General features: G+C 38.1%; 1 long non-coding RNA gene across 1 annotated transcript; it reads right to left on the reverse strand.

Moving 5' to 3' along the window:
• Window positions 1-6,535: 6,535 nt before the first annotated feature.
• Window positions 6,536-15,443, reverse strand: LOC129647878 (uncharacterized). Its single transcript, XR_008712556.1, has 2 exons — window positions 15,323-15,443; window positions 6,536-7,177 (listed from the first exon to the last, which is right to left on the reverse strand). It is a non-coding gene; the product is annotated as an uncharacterized LOC129647878 (long non-coding RNA).
• Between the last annotated feature and the right edge of the window lie 6,485 nt (window positions 15,444-21,928).

The following is a 21,928-nucleotide window of genomic DNA, read 5'->3' on the forward strand; positions in this document are numbered from 1 at the left end:
CTAAGTATATCAAATATATTCATCTCCTGGTCTTCTGCAAAGAATCTACTACTTGTATCTGAACCTAACAGATGAGGAAACAGGTGCAGAACATTTGAGAAGTGGCCCAAAGTCCTAGAGTGAGTCCTGTAGTGAAAAATTGTCCAAAGTGCTTAAATTTGAACCCAGATGGTCCTAGTTCAGAGAGTGCACTCCCACCACTATGTCATCCTGTATCACAAAAAAAGTCTTATTTGTTCAAATTCTAGTAGAAATAATAGTAAGCATAGAACTCCCTGAGGAAGATTTTCAATTCTGATATAGTTTTAATGAAAAGCACTTTAAAGGTTTCTTGACACTTTTCATTTAGTTCAATTTTGACAAGTTTATTTCTTAACATGAAAACAATGTTGTTGGCAATACAAGCATGATCCCACTCTGAGCCATTGTGTTACTTATTTCAATTATTTCAAATTTTTCTTTCAGAATTTTGTGCTCATCATTGATAGTCATTTTCTTACCATTTTCATATATGTATATGAATATATTTATTGCATATATTTCAAATATCTATATCTATATCTATATATATCTATATCTATCTATCTATCTATCTATCTATCTATATATATATATATATAGTTGTTGTTCAGTTGCCCAGTTGAGTCCAACTCTTGGTGACCCCATGGACTGCAGCCCATCAGGCTTCCCTGTCCTTTACCATCTGCCTGGAACTTGCTCAAACTCATGTCCATTGAGTTGATGATGCCATTCAACCATCTTGTTATCTGTCATCCCCTTCACCTCCTGTTATCCATCTTTCCCAGCATAAGGGTCCTTTCCAATGAGTTAGCTCTTCGCATCAGGTGGTCAAATTATTGGAGCTTCAGCTTTAGCATCAGTCCTTCCAATGAACATTGAGGATTACTTTTCTTTAGGACTGACTGATTTGACCTCCTTGCAGTCCAAGTGACTCTCAAAAGTCTGTTCCAACACCAGAGTCCTAAAACATCAATTCTTTGGTGCTCAGCTTTCTTTATATTCAACTTTCACATTCATATGACTACTGGAAAAACCATAGTTTTGACTAGACGGACCTTTGTTGGCAAAGTAAGGTCTCTGCTTTTTAATATGCTGTCTAGATTTGTCATAGCTTATATGCTATAAGCTTGGACTTCCCCGGTGGCTCAGACGGTAAAGTGTCTGTCTACAATGCGGGACACCCGGGTTCGATCCCTGGGTCAGGAAGATCCCCTGGAGAAGGAAATAGCAATCCACTCCAGTATTCCTGCCTGAAAAATCCCATGGACAGAGGAACCTGGTAGGCTACAGTCCATAGGGTCGCAAAGAGTCGGACATGACAGAGCGACTTAGTCTATATCCTATATAAGAATGTCACCAACATCAATGTTTTTCCTTGTAAATTTCATAATCTGTCAGTATATCTGTTGTTAAGTAGTTATTTTCTGGGGAGAATAAGAATGGAAAAAGAGGAAGCCTATATTAGTTTATTCTATTCTTCTGATTGCTACTAGGTGGTCTCCACTTTTCATCTCACTTAATCCTCATCCATTAATGAGAAAGACTCATTGGCCTGTCATTTACTGATAAGAAAAAGGGACTCTGAAAAATGAATTAATTTTTATAAGGCCACAAAAATAACAAGAGGCAGAGTAGAATTTCAACCTAGTTGTATCGATTTCTAAGTTCCTTGGTCTTGTCACATCTCCTGATGGGTAAACAAGTGATGTCATTAGTCACGAACACCATTCATATTTTTCATCACTCGCACTGCACCAGGTTTTATATTAAGTAATTTATATGGATAAGCACTGTCCCTAATAATCCTTACATAGAAACTATCATTCTTCTTGTTTTACAAAAGGAGAGGAATGTTCAGGGAAATAAGTTTGGTTTCTCAAATCCCTGCAGGTGAAGAGGGGGAAGAATGGGAACCTGCATTTCTATTGTGATGACCAATGTTACACTTCATGGAAAACAGAAGCAGTATTAGAAGCAACTGCTTGCTTTAAGTGTTATAGCTTATTTTTCCACAGCATTAATTCTACACTTATATCTTTGCTGACAATAATATGTTTTAAAATATTATCATTTTGTACAAAACATTTATTTCTCAAGTCATTTGAATTCTAATAAAAAGTACTTGATGTCCTGATATTTTGAAAATAGCCCTATGAGAGAAAGAATGATGAATACTTTATGGCACCAGTGGTCTTATAACTCTCATCATTACTATACTTTTAAAGCAATCTTTTTAATAATTTCAGATTCTCTTTCCTCTTTAAAGTCACAGTTGATGAAATAACCCATATAAACACTATGCACAATGTTCCTTTGAGATATTGATTTAATTTCTAAATGAGAATGGAAATTGTATAAGTTTAACTTTTTGGAGACATTTGATTTACTTTCATTAAACTGTTTAGTGTATTAGAATAACAATGTATAAAGAGAAATATTTCAAAAACTCACTCAGGACTCTTTGTCACCCCATGGACTGCAACATGCCAGGCTTCCCTGTCCTTCACTATCTCCCGGAGTTTGTTCAAACTCATGTCCATTGAATTGATGATGCCATCCAACCATCTCATTCTCTATTACCCCAGTCTCCTCCTCCCCTTAATCTTTCCTAGCATCAAGGTCTTTTCCAATAAGTGAGCTCTTCATATCAGGTGGCCAAAGTATTGGAGCTTCAGCTTCAGCATCATTCTTTCCAATGAATATTCAGGGTTGATTTCCTTTAGGATTGATTGTTGTACAAATGAATATTTAAATGTCACAGTTTGTAAAAATCTTTTCCCATCCTATTCCTTACCAAGTTACTATGTAGATAACAGACAAAATTAATTGAACCATCCTACTTTTCCCTTTGTCTTGAGTTCAAGAATCTAGCATATGACTTTCTCATTACAATTTACAGAAACTTAATGAAATTTTCCATTCATTCTGTAGAAAGCAATCTTCATCTCAGAAAACATTCTTCAGTCACTAGTATCAGATCAGATCAGTCGCTCAGTCGTGTCCGACTCTTTTCGACCCCATGAATCGCAGCACGCCAGGCCTCCCTGTCCATCACCAACTCCCAGAGTTCACTCAGACTCACGTCCATCGAGTCAGTGATGCCATCCAGCCATCTCATCCTCTGTCGTCCCCTTCTCCTCCTGCCCCCAATCCCTCCCAGCATCAGAGTCTTTTCCAATGAGTCAACTATTCACATGAGGTGGCCAAAATACTGGAGTTTCAGCTTTAGCATCATTCCTTCCAAAGAAATCCCAGGGCTGATCTCCTTCAGAATGGACTGGTTGGATCTCCTTGCAGTCCAAGGGACTTTCAAGAGTCTTCTCCAACACCACAGTTCAAGAGCATCAATTCTTCGGCGCTCAGCCTTCTTCACAGTCCAACTCTCACATCCATACATGACCACAGGAAAAACTATAGCCTTGACTAGACCAACCTTTGTTGGCAAAGTAATGTCTCTGCTTTTGAATATGCTATCTAGGTTGGTCATAACTTTCCTTCCAAGGAGTAAGCATCTTTTAATTTCATGGCTGCAGTCACCATCTGTAGTGATTTTGGAGCCCAGAAAAATAAAGTCTGACACTGTTTCCACTGTTTCCCCATCTATTTCCCATGAAGTGAAGGGACTGGATGCCATGATCTTCGTTTTCTGAATGTTGAGCTTTAAGCCAACTTTTTCACTCTCCACTTTCACTTTCATCAAGAGACTTTTGAGTTCCTCTTCACTTTCTGCCATAAGGGTGGTGTCATCTGCATATCTGAGGTTATTGATATTTCTCCTGGCAATCTTGTTTCCAGTTTGTGTTTCTTCCAGTCCAGCGTTTCTCATGATGTACTCTGCATATAAGTTAAATAAGCAGGGTGACAATATACAGCCTTGACGTACTCCTTTCCCTATTTGGAACCAGTCTGTTGTTCCATGTCCAGTTCTAACTGTTGCTTCCTGACCTGCATACAAATTTCTCAAGAGGCAGATCAGGTGGTCTGGTATTCCCATCTCTTTCAGAATTTTCCACAGTTTATTGTGATCCACACAGTCAAAGGCTTTGGCATAGTCAATAAAGCAGAAATAGATGTTTTTCTGGAACTCTCTTGTTTTTTCCATGATCCAGCAGATGTTGGCAATTTGATCTCTGGTTCCTCTGCCTTTTCTAAAACCAGCTTGAACATCAGGAAGTTCATGGTTCACATATTGCTGAAGCGTGGCTTGGAGTATTTTGAGCATTACTTTACTAGCGTGTGAGATGAATGCAATTGTGTGGTAGTTTGAGCATTCTTTGGCATTGCCTTTCTTTGGGATTGGAATGAAAACTGACCTTTTCCAGTCCTGTGGCCACTGCTGAGGTTTCCAAATTTGCTGGTATATTGAGTGCAACACTTTCACAGCATCATCTTTCAGGATTTGGAATAGCTCAGCTGGAATTCCATCACCTCCACTAGCTTTCTTCGTAGTGATGCTTTCTAAGGCCCACTTGACTTCACATTCCAGGATGTCTGACTCTAGGTCAGTGATCACACCATCATGATTATCTGGGTCATGAAGATCTTTTTTGTACAGTTCTTCTGTGTATTCTTGCCATCTGTTCTTATATCTTCTGCTTCTGTTAGGTCCATACCATTTCTGTCCTTCATCGAGCTCATCTTTGCATGAAATGTTCCTTTGGTATATCTGATTTTCTTGAAGAGATCCCTAGTCTTTCCCATTCTGTTGTTTTCCTCTATTTCTTTGCATTGATTGCTGAAGAAGGCTTTCTTATCTCTTCTTGCTATTCTTTGGAACTCTGCATTCAGATGTTTATATCTTTCTTTTTCTCCTTTGCTTTTCACTTCTCTTCTTTTCACAGCTATTTGTAAGGCCTCCCCAGACAGCGATTTTGCTTTTTTGCATTTCTTTTCTATGGGAATGGTCTTGATCCCTGTCTCCTGTACAATGTCATGAACCTCATTCCATAGTTCATCAGGCCTATCAGATCTAGGCCCTTAAATTTATTTCTCACTTCCACTGTATAATCATAAGGGATTTGATTTAGGTCATACCTGAATAGTCTAGTGGTTTTCCCTACTTTCTTCAGTTTCAGTCTGAATTTGGCAATAAGGAATATAGTTATTGTATATCTCCCATCAGTTTCCTTCTCTCCTTCTGAAATTGTTGTGATTTGGGTATCACATCTTTGAAATCTGTTCTCCAGATCTCACATCTTTTAAATTTGCTCTTTTTTCATATTTTTAGTCTGTACTTTAAGATAATATTCTTGCACTCATTCTTCTAGGCTACTAATCCCAGTCTTAACAACAATCATCCCATATCTTTAACTCATCTACTTCACATATTTAGTTTATATTTGGAGAAGTCCTGTTTTGTGCTTAACTTGAATCTTCATAGCTGTTCATTACCATGTTATTATCAGATAGTCCTGTTGTGTGAACCTTCATCTGTCTCCCCCAGAGGCTCAAATCTACTTCATCTTCCTTTGCTGAATGTATAGAGATCCCTCAGATAGTGATTATTTTTTCTTGTGATCTCTTTAGGAATCAGCTTGGTTGTTAAAGTGCATTAAGTGGAGGAACTCTATGAAGGAATGGAAGCTGAATGACCATCTACTTCTCTAGGCTAAAGGTATGCCAAGAGGCAGGCAGCAGGAAAAAGCCTATCTGTGACATGATTGTCTTGTACTCTCTCAGCCTCCAAGGTATCAGTTCACCTTTTCAGCTCTGCCTTCTCTCTTTTTTTTAAAGATTTTATTGGAGTATAGTTGATTTAGTTAATTTTGTGTTAGTTTAAGATATACAGCAAAGTGAATCAGTTATACATATACTCCTTCTTTTTTCCCCATATAGGCCATTACAGAATATTGACTAAGAGTTCCATGTGCTATACAGTAGGTTCTTATTAGTTTTCTATTTTATATACAGTAGTATGTATGTGTCGAGTTTCCCAGATAGCTCAGCTTGTAAAGAATCCTGCAATGCAGAAGACCTCGGTTTGATTCCTGGGTCAGGAAGATCCCCTGGAGCAAGGATAGGCCCTCCATTTCAGTATTCTTGGGCTTCCCTGGTGGTTCAAATGGTAAAGAATCCACCTTCAATGTGGGAAACCCCGGTTTGATTCCTGGGTCAGGAAGATTCCTCTGGAGGAGGGTGTGGGAACCCACTCCAGTGTTCTTGCCTGGAGAATCCGCATGGACAGAGGAGCCTGGTGGGCTATGCTCCATGAGGTCGTAAAGAGTTGGACATGACTGAGTGACTAAGCACATGTATGTCAATCCTAGTCACTTATTTCATATTTTTTTAAGATTTATTTGCTCCTTATTGCTATTGTCTGATTTGTCACATATCTGATTTCTTCTTTAAAAAAAAGTAAAAGGCTAAAACAGATGATATTTCAGCCACAGTTTCAAAGTCATACAGACAACCTCTTCTTATTCTTTAAGGTTCTTGGTCTGCCTTCTGTTTCGAAGGCTAAGGAGGCCAGCCAGTCCAGACATGTGTGTGAGTGCATGCAAACACACACGTTCAATTTTGTCCCATCTAAATCCCCAAGGATCCACAAATTTTTGGAAGTCAAGTCCTTTCCAATATCTTCCATAATCTTTTCTTAAAGGATCTCTTACCAGGGTCTCATCAAGCCCCTGAAAGGAAGCCCTTCACAAGTATCTTTCTAAAGATCTTCAATTTGCAGAGTAAAAACCTTTCTTATACCCAGGAATCTACTGCCTCTCACAGCCATTTGGACAGGTGAGCCAAAAGTATTCTTGTGAAAAGAAAGAATAATGTATTCTCAGGATCTTTCCAGAATCTCTGCATTTTATCTAAGTTCTTTCCTTACCATTTGTCCTAAAATTTGTCAGTGGAATGGATGAAAATGATATCCAATTTATACTAACAAAGTTTTCGATGTGAGGTAATTATCAGTTCAGCCAGCACATACAATTTTTTTCTGTGTCCCTCTACAGATGACCTTCTGTTTCCTTTAGTCTATGTTTTGTTTTGTTTTGTTTTGCTGTCTATGAGGCCAAAGAAAAATGCAATAGAATACATAGTTGAACTCTACATGGTCTCCGTGCTGTTGGAAATTATCTTAAGATTTCTCAGTCTTCTTTGGATGAAGCAGACAAAGCTTTAACTTTAGTTCAGACCATATGTAGCTTCTGAATTCTTCCTAGAAATGAGGAAAAGTCAGAGAGGGCTATTACCCTCATGCATCAATGTCAACACTGACACTTTTTAAAAAGTATTTTTACAAATATAAGCAGCACTGATGCAAACAAGTAAATATATTCTTGCCAGTGCTCTTATTAGTATAATTGAGAAAGAAGTGACCATAGACAACCAGCATCCCATTAAATAGAAGGAGAAACATAGATTTGTTTCTCTATGGGAAATCTATGGGAGAAAAGAAAAAAAATCAAGTTAATAATGCTATACTGCTGCTTAATGATAAGAATCTGAAAGTTTGTATCTGTCAAACATTACCTACTAGCAGATTCCTAGGGGAAAAAAATGTTTTGCTATATGAGCTAATAGGCACATGTAGTCTAGACCTATATTTTCATGAATTTAATTTTCTAATGTGGAGCACTTTCAAGGATCAGGAAATACATTGCATATCCTCCTCCTGTGGTGAAGAATCTGCCTGCAGCGCAGGAGACACAGGAGATGCGGGCTCGATCCCTGGGTCAGGAAGATCCCCTGGAAGAAGAAATGGCAACCCAGTCCGGTATTCTTGCCTGGAGAATCCTGTGGACAGAGGAGGCTGGCGGGCTACAACCCATGGAGTTGCAGAGAGTCGGACATCACTGAAGTGACTTAGCATGCGCACTCCTATTTCTAAAGGTGAACCAATACCATAAAATACTACATTTCCCCATTACATTCTCAGCATCTTCCTTCACAGAAAAAAAGTTGGTACAGTTAAATCTACAAACGCCCCACATCATATATAATTAGCTCTCTCAGAAAGACCTGGAGAAAAGTAACATGCTGAACCATAAAGGAGAAACAACTGATTTAAACATCTGTTCTCATGCAGTGGAGTATTTCTGCTTTTTTCAAATCAAACTATTTTATTGCCAGTATGTTTTGGAAGTGACATGGTTGTTGTTGTTTCTAATCTCAAAAAGAGCAAAAAAAAAAAAAAAAAAAAGAAAGACAGGGAGAAAGGAAGTGTAGCAGTAAAGCAATTGAAAATCCCTATAAAATACACACTGTGACTTAAACACATTGTGGATGAGAATACTGAATCTTAACACCTCTATGTGAACCTATGGGTACACTCTGAGCTCATAAGCCCCAGGATTTACCCCATGATGTGTATAAAAGTAATATGACCCAATTCATCTTAGAAACAAACTGCAGAGGATATTAGAATCATATGCACTTATTACAGTTGCATCTTTGGACTCAGCATAGCTGTGTACCCATAAAAATGTGGATCTAGGGCCATGTATAAGCTGACAAAATTTTATGAAACCAGATATTTTACTTTTCCTAGTTGTATATAATACTCCCTCTGCTTCTTCTAGGAGCTCAAGGTCCAGCCTGAAGGCAATCTGGTTTTGCTTTATTAAATCCCAAAGCAGGATTTTAGTAGCTATAGTTTCCATCCATTCATTCAGTTAACAAATATTCAGGAAGCCCCTACGTTGTGTAAGATGCAAGGCTAAGTGCAGGGTTCACAGCAACAGAGGGGAGAGATATGATCTCTGCCTCTTGGAGCATTCTGGCTAAGAGTTGTGATGGGGATGTGGTGGATACTATACAAATAATTAAAATTCTGGTACTCAAGTACTTGAGTAATCAAGAAGAAAAACAAGGTACTATAAAAATATAAAGAAAGGGCCTGATATGGAGGATTGTGTGGGCTTGGCTGAGAAAGTGCTATTTAAGTGGCATACTCAAAGATGAGTGGGATGTAGCCAGGTAAAGATGAGGAAGAAATTTCCAAGCAAATTAAACAATATGGCAAAGGCCCTGAGGAAAAGATAAACAGGTCATGTTCAAGATTCCACTGTGATTGGTGGATAGAGAATTGAAATGTTACACAAGATAAGGCGGACACTTATTTGTATCATGCAAGGAGTCATAGTCTGGATTAGGGTCTCAGATCAATATCAAAAGTATCAGGACACAAACCGAGTGAGTTCTAAATTGAAATGTATCAGAGATTAGGATCCTTTTGCAAAGCATCTACCTTGCTTCTAAGCAAAAATTAGATGGGAGGGGAAAGGTTGTGTGTGTAATACCAGTTAGAGGCTATTGCAGTAGGTGAAGAGAAAATGGTGGTGATGCAGACTGAGGTGGAAGTGGTGCATATGAAAAAGAATAGATCTTTTTTGAGACAGATTTTGAATTTAGAATCATCATGATTTAGTCATTGATTAGAAGCAAAGACTGAAGAAGTACAAAGAGTCAAGAATGGCTTCCACGTTTCTGGCATGAAAAATGGAATTTACATTGGCATCATTTACTGACCTCAGGAGTTCTAGAAGGAAAAGAAGCAACGATATTTAGTGGGGAAAAAAACACATGAGTTCAGTTTTAGATACACTGAGTTTCAACTGTCTGGAGATTTGCAGTGGGCATGTCAACAATCATGGTTACCTGCAGGCCTTGAATATAGAAGAGCAATTTGTCATGAAAATAAATATTTGAAAGAAACATTATATGTCATAGAAATATATGCTATTAGCATAAAGATTGTAAATGACATAATAAGAGTGTATGTAGATACACTAAGATAACCTAGAAAAAATGAAATCAGAAGATCCATGAAGCAGAATCCTGAAAAATTCCAAATAGTTTAAATTAGTCTAAAAGAGGTAGAACAAGATGATTGAAATATTGACCAGAGAAATGTAAGGATAAGTTAAAAACATGACCAGAGTATTTCAAGGAATATATGTCAATGTCAAGTTCTGCCCAAGAAATTGGATTAAATGAAAGTGGAAAAACCCTTTGTGTTGAAAAACATTGAGGCCCACTTAGAGGGGGCACTGATGGAGAATGGGAACACAGCTGGATGGTGCGTGGTACTGCTGCTGCTGCTGCTAAGTTGCTTCAGTCATATCCAACTCTATGACCCCATAGACGGCAACCGCCAGACTCCTCTGTCCATGGGATTCTCTAGACAAGAATACTGGAGTGGGTTGCCATTTCCTTCTCCAGGTGTGTGATAAAAGTGGCTCAAATGGTCAGTGAAAGGGAAAGTGGACTAAGACAGTAAGAGAAACCTTTTGAACACTTGACCACGAGGGATAGAGTTATGGTCATATATGCTGGAGGCATGGATATAAGCCATGGGTTTGGGGTCTACTTTTTAAGATTGGAAACACTTGAAATGTTTAAGTACTGATATGAAGTCTCCAAAGATGAAACAGCTGGCGGTTCAGAAGAGACACTGTCTCCATTAAAATGGGAGGGTAAAGCTACAGGTAGGTTTGTATGTTTGATGGAAGAAAGGCACACCTGTTAGTGTATGTTTTCCCTGGAAAAAAGAACCACAGTCTTCTGCTGAAAATAAGGGAAGAAGGGTAAATCATGGTGCGAGGTGGGTCAAGTAAGGAAATCATAAAGGACTTAGATATTCAGAGAGGAAGAATGATCTACTGGAGAATGGTAAGCAAGTTGCTGCAGAAGCATTGAGGGTCTAATTCTTCCTCCTGTCTTTCCCCAACTCCTCTCTTCTAGCTTTGCAATCAGTGACTATAAAACCTAGACTCCAAAACAAAAAAAAACAAAAAAACACCAAAACACTCAATACTTACAGTGCAGTACAAGTATGACTTAGCTTAGTCTTTTGTCCTGATAATTTGCAGTTTACTAGGGATTCATGGGACTTCCCAGGTGACTCAGTGCTAAAAAATTCACCTGCCAATACAGGAGCAAGATGCGGGTTGGATCCCTGGGTTGGGAAGATCCCCTGGAGGAGGAAATGGCAACCCACTCCAGTATTCTTGCCTGGGAAATCCCATGGATAGAGGAGCCTGGCAGGCTATAGTCCAAGAGTTGGACGTGACTGAAGGGACTGAGCATGCATACAAGCAGGGATTCATTTTATAAGTCCACTAATGACCTCCAGATTGTGAAAATATCAGAACTTGCCATCCTCTGCGAGATATTCAGGATGGGGAGTGTTGCCTGGTATGTCTATGGTCCAGGAACATCACTGGGCTGGAGCAGAATAGGGGGTTGGTACAGGTTGTTATCCGTGTTACTGTTTCAAATCCAGGCTTGTCACTACTATTTACAATTTTAGTTCCTCTATGAGTTTATCTTGTCAGTAGCTCTAGGAGTCTGGCAGCATGGAGCACTCTCTAAGACAGACAAAGCCTGATGACATTTTGCAGATGAATACACTAGGAAACCAGTGAGCATTTACATTCTGGAGGACAGAGAAGCTCCAACACAGGAGGATGTAGCAATTGATAAAATTTGCTATGAATTTCATGTGCAAGATGATGTTATTTATTATCTAAATTTTTAAATTTCAGGAATGGCCTTAAGGTCTGATGAGACCAATTGTGCTGTCTCATTGTGGTGGCTGGGACTGGTAAAGTCATTCTCTCCAGTGTACTTTCACTGTCATTTGGCCCCACCAGCTCTGAAACAAAGAATGTTCATGGCCCCTGGAAAAGAGTTGAAGGGAAGGAAGTCTTTCTTCCTGCTGCTCTGGTAGAACAAGAGTCCAGAGTGTGCAACTCTGCCTTCATCTGTGGAAGGCTTTTCTCAGTCCAGGACCTTCGAATCTATTTTTAAAGTTGAATTATGAGACTGCATGATGGTCAAGATAGGCCATATAATTTTCATAGCGCAAAATGAAAATGTGGGGCTCCTTATCAAAAATTATTAAGAATAATAAAAAATTAAGTTATTAAGAATTTCATGACAGCACAGTTGAGTACTAACCAAAGTGCATGGCTCTTATGAGACAGAGTCCTGTGCGATTGTGCAAGTCACACACCCACAAAACTAGCCCTGGTGATGGGTAATTGCTGCTCTAACATTACTCTGGCTTCTAATGTGTCTTTATGTGTCATTAACCCTGTGATCTATGGCAAGTCACTTTAGCTTATCTACCTTTAATTCCTCAACTGTAAAATATAAAGGTTAAGCAAGCATATATTGTCTGTTTTGTTCAGTGACTATTGGTCATTATTTCTATATTGCTATGAACACTAAAAATAAATCATTACCCTCACAAAGTGTATGTTATCTGAGGCAACTGAGAGTAAAAAACTAATTTTAAAATTAATGATCCCATTAAAATATGATGAGCACTACAATGGGGAAGTACTGTGAACTGTGCCATATGTTTATAGATGGCTTAAGGCAGTTTTAACCTGGGTTTGAACATATGTCAATTTCAAACCTTTTATTAATATGATACCTCAGCTAGAAGAACAACTAGTTTCTGCCAGGCATACAATGACTATGCTCTATTAACTCCGTTAATACAGTTACTAAATGAAACAGATACTCTTAGTAGTCTAATTTTGAAAAAGGGGAAGTGAAGCACAGAGTTTTAAGTAACTTTTCAAAGATCTTATAATTAATGAATGGTGGAGCTGGTTTCAACTCTAAGTTGAGTGTTATGACCAGAAATCGGAGCATTTACATTGGTAACCTACCTCACAGAACATAAAAATGATCACTTAGTAAATAACAAAGCCAGGCAGCTCTCATTAATCCAAGGGAAGGAAGCTGAAGAGCTAGATTTTCTTTCTGGTTCTCCACTGACTGCCTTGTGACAGTCTCCTAACATCTTTATCCTTTTTGCGTTTCCTCATTTCTAAGGCAGAGGTCAGCTTCCCAGGGATTGACGTAGGTAGGTCAAGAAACTTAGATCAAAAGCGTTGCATATCTTATAGCACTTGCAAGAGGAGATAAGAAGATCATGAAAAACATAAGCAGTGGCTTAATATTATCTATTTATCTATCTACTGTATAGCTGCATAAGCTACTTATAGTTACATCAGTATTTTTTCAGTATTTAATTAGCATTTAGCTAAAAATACCCAATAAGCAGTTAAACAAATTAAATTAATGCCAGTAGTTGATTTGAATCATTTCTCTTTTAACCTCTAATTTCCTCTTCTTAACTTAAAATTTTTTTCATAGCTTATTTTATGAAAATTCCACTTTTTAATAGTTTTAACATTCAAAATTTTTTTCTGATCTAAATTGTACCTGTTTGAAATTTTTAAAAAAGCTTTCAGTTTTGTCTTAAAATGCATTTAATCTTTGAATTCTATATCTTGCTTAATTGAAGTTTTACAAAATATTTCTTAATGAAATTATTGTTCATTCTTAAAAAATAATATTCTTGGTCTACTTCACTTTAGGACTGGCCAATGTTAAAAACAAAACTCTATTTTGCACTGGTGTTCATAGGCAGGACATTATGTTCATGAGAGAGCAATGGTACTTTAAAATTTGAATGTTGATTTTTTTTCATTTAATTGCTGTTTGCTTTTGACATTGGCTTCTGACAGTGAAAGCCTTTTTTCCTTTGCTTGTTAATTCCTTTCCAGTCTCTGTCCAATGGGTTATATTACATGCAGGCTGAAAAATATATTGAATGCCCTTTACTATGTTGTGATACTGTACTCCAGTGACAGATGTGTAGCTCAGTGAGAACATTATAAACATCATATGTCAGGATGAATAATTTCCTTTTCCTCCCTATTATTCAGCATCTTTTATGAGACTGAGTCAAGAAAACGAAAACCCAAATCAGGAAATTTGCATCTTTTGTAATAATAAAAAGGCAACTATCTTTGGTATCAGAAGATAGAAAAAATTGTCCTGCGTTCCTGACCTGCCACCTATGTCTTTTATGAAGCAATTTTCAATGTGAAATTGAGATGAGAAAACATTTAGAAACATAAGCCTCCTGTTTATGTTTTCCATGCCTCTGATTTTATATTGGATTTTTAATAGGTTTTAGAGCCAATTTAGCAGTTTCTTATCTAGATGGTGTTTTTATTTTCCGTTTGTTTTATGCTTAAGCGATGGATCCTCAGAGTCCCTAGTATTCTTTTGCAAGAAAATAGTCCAAGAATATGGTGCTAAAGGACAGGTATAGGAAATATAAATTAAAATAAAACAAGTGGAGAGAAGAAATTGAATTACATGTACACTGGGACTTTTTTGTATTTTTAGCATATAAAGTTTTCTCGTATTCTTTTATCTCTGCAAATACAGCATCGACTGATCTCTAGAGAAGTTATTTTCCCAACTGCAAATCAATTTCCTTTGAATAATAAAAAGTACACACCACTGCATAATGCACACCAGGCAGGAAAGGAAAAAAAGAACTGTGTGTACTGAAACAGCTAGTTACAGTACAAGCACCGTGAGACATTGTAGAAACTATAAATGGGATCTTTAGAATTGTTTCACATAATTTCTAAGGAAATGACAACCCACTCCAGTATTCTTGCCTGGAGAATCCCAGGGACAGAGGAGCCTGATGGGCTGCCGTCTATGGGGTCGCACAGAGTCAGACACGACTGAAGCGACTTAGCAGCAGTAGCAGCAGCAGCCTCAAAGAACCAAGGACTTTTGAGATTTCTTAAATCAAGCACACCATCTGCCTGGCTTCAGGAAGACACATTAGCCTAGCGTTAGATCACATATGATTTAGAAATCACACATTTAATTAGAAATCATACATAATAGTGAATTATTGCCAAGTGAGTTGTGGGACTTCTCTGTGTGTTTGCTTTAATGTTCTACAAAATATCTAAATACCCTTTTCATTTAATTGGAATGTAATATACCCCAATTCAGCTGCTAACACTCGGGCAGGGCAGCACATTTATACAGAAACTGACATGGATTGGGGGCGAGGAAGTGTTCAAGAATCCAAAGATTGTTAGAAGGGATCATTTGCTAGGAAAGTGGCAGCTTGTCAAGTCAATACAGCACCTGTGTGTGCAAACTAGATAATTTTTGAAGGGATAGAAGTATAAATAGTGGCAAAGGGTCACTTGTGTCCTCAAGACAACTTTTCATGCATGCCCAGAAAGACTTTCTTTTCTCAGAAAGAAAATGTCAGATTCCTGGTATTTCCTAGTGTACGGAAAGGACTAGACATATCTTTGGGAAGTTAGGCGAGAAAAAGCCAGCAGGGTGTGAAGCCACTTAGCAGGAAGCCTTACAAGTTGACACAAGGGCTGGCAGTTCTTGCTAGTAAAGCCAAGAGGGGTGACTGAGTGCCAAGAGTCTGTGATGAGGACAGCAATCTTGTGACATCATCAACTTGGTGTGAGGGTGTCTGCGGGCAGGAGGTTCCATATCTTACCTCTTTAGCAGTCCTGTTGGACAGGTCTGGCAGGAGGGTACACTGGCAGCACCTTACCTTTGTGAGATCTCAGCATAGGCCAGAGTGGGTGAATGCAGAAAGAAAACTAGAATATAAAAAAGATTTTTTAAATTGAGGATGACAATGCAAACATCTTTTCAGAAGTGCAGAATACCAATGAGAAAATGCAAAAACAAACTCTAAAAATAGTGCTGGCAATGGTCTTAACTTTAGATGGAGAAGAACTGAAACAATTGAAACTACCTACCTACCAAAAAGAAAAATCATTCCACAAAAATATTTTAGTCTGTAGTGAAAGTGTTAATTTCTCTCAGTTGTGTCCCTCTCTTTGCAACCCCATGGACTGTGTAGCCTGCTAGGCTCTCTGTCCATGGGATTCTCCAGGATTCTCCAAGAATACTGGAGTGCATTGCCATTCCCTTCTCCAGGGGATCTTCCTGACCCAGAGATTGAACCTGGGTCTCCCTCATTGCAGGCGGGTTCTTTACCATCTGAGACACCAGGGCTGAGGCTATTCCCAGGGCCACTATGACCAGTACTATTTTTGTGGCTGTACATCTAGAAGGCAGCAAGTCCCTCTAGAACCAATAGGGAGTCCAGAGTCAATGTGAACCCAGAAAATAGCAATACTTGGCAAGAAACTAAACTGAGTGCCATTTCCTATGTAATCATTGGATAGGACTTTGGGAATGAATACATTAGCTCTTTATTAATTAGAATTAATTCCTTTTCCCCCCTTTATTTTCTTCTTCCAGTTTCACTGAGATATAAATGACATACAACACTTTTTAAGTTTAAGGTGTACAGTGTAATGATTTGACATAAAATCATGAAATGATTATCACATAAGTTTAGTGAACACCCATCATCTCATACAGCTAAAAGATTAAAGAAATAGAAAAAAAAGATTTTTCTTATCACGAGAACTCAGGATTTACCCTCTTAACAATTTTATATATAACACATTTCAGTGTAAATTGTATTAATCATGCTGTACATTCCATTCCTAGTAGTTATTTATCTCATAAATGAAAGATTCTTACTTTTCACTGACTTCATTGAATTCCCCCCCTCCACCCCCCGCACAATACCCATCTTTGGTAACTGCAAATCTGATCTCTTTTACTATGAGTTTGGTTTTGTTTGTTTTTGAAGTATAATTTACCTACAACACTATGTTAGTTCTTAACTACACAGCCTAGTGATTCGATATTTCTGTATGTTTTAAACTGATCACCACAATGAGTCTAGCTTCCAAATGTAAATTTAAGAAGATAACACATAGTTATTGACTATATTCCCCACACTGCATTTCGTATCTGTGACTCATTTATTTTGCAGCTATAAGTCTGTCCCTCTTAGTCTCTCTCACCTCCTCATTCTCTCACCTCCTCATTTCTCTCATTCTCCTCCCTCTGCTCTGGCAACCACCTGCTTGTTCTCTGTATTCATGGCTCTGTTACTGTTTGTTACTGTTTGTTATGCTTGTTTATGTGTTTCATTTTTTTAGATTCTACATACAGTATACAGTATTTGTGTTTCTTGGTCTGATTTGTTTCACTTAGCATAATACCGTCTAGGTCCATGCATATCATGAATGGCAAGATTTCCTTCATTTTTATGCCTAATATTGCATTATGTGTATGCACCACATTTTGTTTACCCATTCATCTACTGATGGGCACTTGGGTTGTTTACATATCTTAGCTCTTGTAAATAAAGCTTCAGTGAACATGAAAAGTGAAAGTGTTAGTCATGCAGTCCAGTTCTAACTCTGTGCAACCCCATGAATATAGCCTGCCAGTCTCCTCTGGGAGTCTCCAGGCAAGAATACTGGAGTGGCTTGCTATGCTCTTCTCTGCCGAGGTCCAGCCCCGGCTGATCCAGGGTATTCGAAGGAGAGATGGCGTCGGCGATTTATTTAAATATTAATTAGAGATATAAAGAGTAATAGAATGAGGATAGCTCAGTAGGAAAATTCAGTGGAGAAAAGAGGCTGAGTAGATTGGTTTATGCAGAAAATCAATATAACCTGTGACACCAGGTTAGCTCTGACCATGGAGGCCACAGGCACCCTCTCAAATAGCGGAAGGTGCCCCACCTTAGACACCTTCTCGAGTGGGTCTTAGAAGCCCAGGCAAATAAATGGTCGCAGAGGACCTCCACGCTCCAGATGGAAACTTCAGCCGGAATGTGAAAAGAAAGAATGACATGGGGAGACCAAGCTTTGGTGAGCAAGGCCCGTAGCTTTATTTTCAACAGGGGCTTTTATACCCTAAGTTACACATAGAGGATAATAGGGGATGTGAAATCATGCAAAGTCAGCAGTCTTTGATCCTTATCAAAAACTAGGGTTTCTTTCCTGCAAATTTATTGTATACAAATGGTTTAGGTGATTTTCATCATCTTCTGGCCAGAAGGCCTATTAACATTTTATGACTCTTGACAAAGGTTTGTCAACCGTAAGACTTATTTTCTCTAAGAGTAACTATTTTAAGGTTTGGCGCCATTTCCGAAGGTGTTAGATAAAATTGCATTCCTATAGGGCAAAGGTGTAATGGGTTTACAACAAAGGAAAGAATTTATTACCTTAAGGGTCTAAAGTTGCTAACACCAAGGCCACTACTTATTTTTTCTACATACCAACTATATTAATTAATACACATTCAAGGATACAATACAGGGGATGTGGAAACTTGGCAGCAAGCATTGGCTCATCATTGAAATCTTTTACTAGTTTTATTCTGACAGTTTCTAACTCTCTGAGAGGGTCTAAGCTATTTGAATATCTTAAGCTTCCAGTGCCTCTCGAGACTGGGAGACTGTAAACAATTGTATGCATAGCTGTAGGAGTCCGGGTAAACTTGTCAGGCGAGTTAGAGAGCTATCTGAGTATGCATAGCTGTAGGAGTCTAGGTAAACTTGTCAGGAGAGTTAGAGAGCTGAGGGGTTTAGATGTAAAGTCTAAAGATAAAATAAAATTAAAAAAATAAATAAATAAACACTCCTAACAGCAACAATGCCCAGGAACTTATTAACTGGAGCTGTAAGTTAACTCTTTGTCAGAGAGAGCAAGATGGTGGTGGGGGACAGCCCCCAGTAAAGTCAGAGGTGAGAGCACAAAGCAATAAAGTAGGCAGACTCTGTTTTTTAGGGGGTAGATGCTCGAGAGTATCCAGGGGGACTCCTGAGGCTCAATCCCGCCTTTGCGTATGCCGAGCCTCCTTCCTCATGACCTTTGCCATGAGTGGAGTGCCTCTCGCCGGCTCCCGGCACTTCTCCAGGGGATCTTCCTGATCCAGGGATGGAACCTGGGTCCCCTGTATTGCAGGCAGATTCTTTACCATTTGAGCCACCTGAGAAGCCCCAGGGTGAGCATAGTAGTGAATATAGCAGGTCGAAGATAGCAGTGAACACAGAGGTGCATTCATTTTAATTTTAATTACTGTTTTCATTTTATTCAGATAAATATCCAGGAGTGGAATTGCTGGATCACATAGTAATGTTATTTTTAATTGGGGGTGGGGATCTCCATATTGTTTCCCATAGTGTCTGTGCCAATTTACATTCTCAAACAACAGTGCACAAGACTCTCTTTCTCCTCATTCTTGCCAACACTTGTCATTTGTTGTGTTTTGACAATAGCCATTCTGACAGATGTGAGGTGATATCACATTGTGGTCTTCATCTGCATTTCCCTGATGGTCAGTACATTGAGCATATTTTCATGTGCCTGTTGGCCATCTGTATGTCTTTTTTGGGAAAAAAGTCTTTTCAGATCCTCTGCTGTTTTTTAATAAGTTCTTTTTCTTTTTATTTGGTGATGAGGTGTATAAGTTCTATGTATCTTTTGAATATTAGCCCCTTATTTGAATGTTGTTTGCAAACTTCTCTCATTCAGTGGGTGACCTTTTCATTTCACTGATAGTTTCCTTCACTGTGCAAAAGCTTTTTATTTTATTGTAGTCCCATTTATTTATTTTTGCTTTTGTTTCCCTTGCCTAAAGAAACATATTCAAAAAGTATTGCCAAGGATATCAAAGAGAATGCTGCCTATGTTTTCTTCTACATGTTTTATGATTTCAGGATTTTCATTTAAGTGTTTAATGCATTTTGAGTTTATCTTTGTATATAGTATGAGAAAGCAGTCCAGAATGATTATTTTGTATGTAGCTTCCCAGTCTTCCCAATACCATTTATTGAAAAGCCTTTCTCCCCATTGTATATTCTTGCCTCTTTTGTCATAGGCCTATTTCATTATAAATGCAATTATAAATGCGATTCCTTTCTTAATTTTCTCTTTCTGATGGTTCATTCTTGGTGTATAGAAATGCAACAGACTTATATATATTAATTTCTGTGTATTAGCATTAATTTAACCTAATTCATTGATGAGTTATAGTAATTTCTGGTGGTGGTTTTAGGATTTTCCATGTATAAAATCATGTCATCTGCAAAAAGTGATCATTTTACTTCAGTTTGTATTAAATTTATTTCTTTTCTCTCGTCTGATGCTGTCTGAGACCTTCCAATACTATGTTGAATAAAAGTGGCAAGTGGGCATGCTTGTTTTGTTTGTGATCTTAAAGGAGATGCTTTCATTGTTTCAGTGTTAAGTACTACTCTGTTAGCTGTGGAGCTGTCATATATGGCCTTTATGATGTTGAAGTGTGTTCCCTTACATTGTTACGAGTTCTTCATTGTTAAGTTGCTCAGTTGTGTCCAACTCTTTGCAATCCCATGGCCTGCAACACACATGTCTTCCCTGTCCTTCATCATCTTCCAGAGTTTGCTCAAACTCATGCCCATCAAGTCAGTGATGCCATCCAACCATCTCATCCTCTGTTGTCCCCTTCTCTTCTTGCCTTCAATCTTTCCCAGCACCAGGGTCTTTTCTAATGACTTAGCTCTTCACATCAGGTGGCCGAAGTATTGGTGCTTCTGCCTCAGCATCAGGCTTTCCAATGAATATTTAGGATTGATTTCCTTTAGGATTGATTGATTTGATCTCCTCGCAGTCCAAGGGACTTCAAAAGTCTTCTTCAACACCACAGTTCAAAGGCATCAATTCTTCTGTGCTCAACCTTCTTTATGTTCCAACTCTCACATCCATACATGACTAGTAAAAAAACCATAGCTTTGACTGTATGGATCTTTGTCGGCAAAGTAATGTCTCTGCTTTTTAATATGCTGTCTAGGTTTGTCATATAAATGTTGAATTTTGTCAAAAATCTTTTCTGCACCTACTGAGATAACCATATGCTTTTATTCTTCAATATGTTAACATGGTGTATCACATTGATTCATTTGTGAATATTGAACCATTCTTGCATCCCTGAGATAAATACCAATAGACCAAGTTGAATGATCTTTTTAATATATTGTTGAATTTAGTTTGCTAGTTTTTCATTGAGTACTTTGCATCGATGTTCATCAGAGTTGTTTTAAAGAACCCAATGTTAGTCTCATTGATCTTTTCTTTTTTTTTTAATAGTTCCTATTTAATTTATTTCTGCTCTGATCTTCATGATTTCTTTTCTTCTACTGGCTTTGTGTTTATTTGCTATTCTTGTTTAGCTACTTTAGCTGTAAGATTAGGTTATTTGACATTTTTCTTATTTCCTTAGATAAGCTAGTATCACTGTAAACTTTCTCCTTAGAACTCCTTTTGTGTCCCACTGGTTTTGGGAATCAAACCTGAGTACCCTGTATTGGCAAGGGATTCTTTACCACTGAGCCACCAGGGAAGCCCAGTAGATTTTGTATCATTAAGTTTTCACTGTCATTTGTCTCTAGGTATATTTTTATTTCCTCTTTGATTTCTTCAGTAACTTATTGGCTTTTAAAAGCCTATTATTTATCATGCATACTTTTTTTTGCAGTGTTTTTTTTTTTTTTTCCTTGTAGTTGATTTCTAGTCTAATAGCTTTGTGGGTGAACAGTTAACTAGAAGAAAGGGAAGAGCACCCATGACATCCTGACTCTAATTATTGGTGTTTTTAGGAATTGGCCAGGTCCTTACATTCTGCCATGCTGTTAGCCTTTTGGAAATCAATAATTTCACTGGACACCAACATCAGACAAAATCATTCTGTAACCATGATGAAGTGAAACAAAAAGCAAGACCACTCATCATTTTGTCTCAGCATAAATGAAAACCAGGTCACTGTGAAAGCTGCAACAAATATCCAACTGCCAAATATTCATTTCTTTTGCCTAACATGAGTGATTGCTATCTCTTTTCCAATTTATTTTTTTCAATTACAGCTTTAGCCTGGCTCTAGTGTTCCCTCCTAGACAAGACTCATTATTCCCCGTTGTAGGATTGTTCTTTATCTGATAGCATCTAATATAGAGTAAACGCTCACTTCCTTAAAAATTCCCCCAAATCACCTAACCCAAACTCCAATCCCATAATTGGTCTTTTTATGAAAAATTCCCTCTTTTATCAAGATGTCTCAAGATTCCCTATGGTACATAATCTCCCTCATTGCAACTAATGATAAACTCAAACTTGTTGACCTCAGGTATGCTCCAGATGGTCTTGACTAGAGGTCCAGGTGGACCTTTCCTGTACCAAGCCGT

Source organism: Bubalus kerabau, chromosome 3, assembly GCF_029407905.1.
Source record: "Bubalus kerabau isolate K-KA32 ecotype Philippines breed swamp buffalo chromosome 3, PCC_UOA_SB_1v2, whole genome shotgun sequence".
In the NCBI taxonomy this organism is placed as follows: domain Eukaryota; kingdom Metazoa; phylum Chordata; class Mammalia; order Artiodactyla; family Bovidae; genus Bubalus; species Bubalus kerabau.